Raw genomic sequence first — 2,500 nt, 5'->3', positions numbered from 1 at the left:
CATCCCCGTGCCCCTGGTACTCTGCTCTCATCCCCGTGCCCCTGGTACTCTGCTCTCATCCCCGTGCCCCTGGTACTCTGCTCTCATCCCCGTGCCCTTGGTACTCTGCTCTCATCCCCGTGCCCCTGGTACTCTGCTCTCATCCCCGTGCCCCTGGTACTCTGCTCTCATCCCCGTGCCCTTGGTACTCTGCTCTCATCCCCGTGCCCCTGGTACTCTGCTCTCATCCCCGTGCCCCTGGTACTCCTCTCTCTCTCTCTCTCTCTCTCTCTCTCTCTCTCTCTCTCTCTCTCTCTCTTTCTCTCCCTCTCTCTCATAGACATAGCTCACCTGCCTGACCCCCTCGTCTTTTCACAGCCACAGGGAGGCTTCCATCCTTACCAGGCCTGACCCCCCTCATCTGCTCACAGCCGTGGGGAGGCTTCCAGCCTTTTCCAGGCCCCCAGCATGAGGAGCAGGGCTGGGTGCTGGCTCCAAGCCTGAACCCCTCGTCGTCTTCTAGCAGCCACAGGGAGGCGTCTGGCCTTTCCAGGCCCCCCAGCCTGCTACTCGTGCTGGGGGCTGGCTCCAGGCCTGACCCCCTCACCTTCTCACAGCCACGGGGAGGCTTCCAGCCTTTCCAGGCCCCCAGCACGAGGAGCAGGCTGGGTGCCGGCTCCAGCCCTGACCCCCTCCTCTTCTTCTAGCAGCCACAGGGAGGCGTCTGGCCTTTCCAGGCCCCCCAGCCTGCTACTCGTGCTGGGTGCTGGCTCCAGCCCTGACCCCCTCCTCTTCTTCTAGCAGCCACAGGCAGGCGTCTGGCCTTTCCAGGCCCCCCTAGCCTGCTACTCGTACTGGGCGCTGGCTCCAGCCCTGACCCCCTCGTCGTCTTATAGCAGCCACAGGGAGGCGTCTGGCCTTTCCAGGCCCCCCAGCCTGCTACTCGTGCTGGGCGCTGGCTCCAGCCCTGACCCCCTCCTCTTCTTCTAGCAGCCAGAGGGAGGCGTCTGGCCTTTCCAGGCCCCCCAGCCTGCTACTCGTGCTGGGGGCTGGCTCCAGGCCTGACCCCCTCATCTTCTCACAGCCACGGGGAGGCTTCCAGCCTTTCCAGGCCCCCAGCACGAGGAGCAGGCTGGGTGCCGGCTCCAGCCCTGACCCCCTCATCTTCTCACAGCCATGGGGAGGCTTCCAGCCTTTCCAGGCCCCCAGCACGAGGAGCAGGCTGGGTGCCGGCTCCAGCCCTGACCCCCTCATCTTCTCACAGCCATGGGGAGGCTTCCAGCCTTTCCAGGCCCCCAGCACGAGGAGCAGGCTGGGTGCCGGCTCCAGCCCTGACCCCCTCATCTTCTCACAGCCATGGGGAGGCTTCCAGCCTTTCCAGGCCCCCAGCACGAGGAGCAGGCTGGGTGCCGGCTCCAGCCCTGACCCCCTCATCTTCTCACAGCCATGGGGAGGCTTCCAGCCTTTCCAGGCCCCCAGCACGAGGAGCAGGCTGGGTGCCGGCTCCAGCCCTGACCCCCTCATCTTCTCACAGCCATGGGGAGGCTTCCAGCCTTTCCAGGCCCCCAGCACGAGGAGCAGGCTGGGTGCCGGCTCCAGCCCTGACCCCCTCCTCTTCTTCTAGCAGCCACAGGCAGGCGTCTGGCCTTTCCAGGCCCCCCAGCCTGCTACTCGTGCTGGGTGCTGGCTCCAGCCCTGACCCCCTCCTCTTCTTCTAGCAGCCACAGGGAGGCTTCTGGCCTTTCCAGGCCCCCCAGCCTGCTACTCGTGCTGGGTGCTGGCTCCAGCCCTGACCCCCTCCTCTTCTTCTAGCAGCCACAGGGAGGCTTCTGGCCTTTCCAGGCCCCCCAGCCTGCTACTCGTGCTGGGTGCTGGCTCCAGCCCTGACCCCCTCGTCTTCTTCTAGCAGCCACAGGGAGGCTTCTGGCCTTTCCAGGCCCCCCAGCCTGCTACTCGTGCTGGGTGCTGGCTCCAGCCCTGACCCCCTCCTCTTCTTCTAGCAGCCACAGGGAGGCTTCTGGCCTTTCCAGGCCCCCCAGCCTGCTACTCGTGCTGGGTGCTGGCTCCAGCCCTGACCCCCTCGTCTTCTTCTAGCAGCCACAGGCAGGCGTCTGGCCTTTCCAGGCCCCCCAGCCTGCTACTCGTACTGGGGGCTGGCTCCAGGCCTGACCCCCTGGCCTTCTCACAGCCGTGGGGAGGCTTCCGGCCTTTTCCAGGCCCCCAGCATGAGGAGCAGGCTGGGTGCTGGCTCCAGGCCTGACCCCCTCGTCTTCTCGCAGCCACGGGGAGGTTTCCAGCCTTTCCAGGACCCCCAGCCTGCTACTCCTGCTGGGGGCTGGCTCCAGGCCTGACCCCCTGGCCTTCTCACAGCCGTGGGGAGGCTTCCGGCCTTTTCCAGGCATACAGCAACCTCTTTTACTTTTCTTTATTTCTCACAATTACTTTCTTTTATTTTTGTTTAAAAATTCTCAACCTTTGTATATATTCCACATACTATACTGTGCATACACAGTCCAACCTC

Source organism: Chaetodon auriga, chromosome 23, assembly GCF_051107435.1.
Source record: "Chaetodon auriga isolate fChaAug3 chromosome 23, fChaAug3.hap1, whole genome shotgun sequence".
Classification (NCBI taxonomy): domain Eukaryota; kingdom Metazoa; phylum Chordata; class Actinopteri; order Chaetodontiformes; family Chaetodontidae; genus Chaetodon; species Chaetodon auriga.
Note: the sequence above shows the minus strand (reverse complement) of the source record.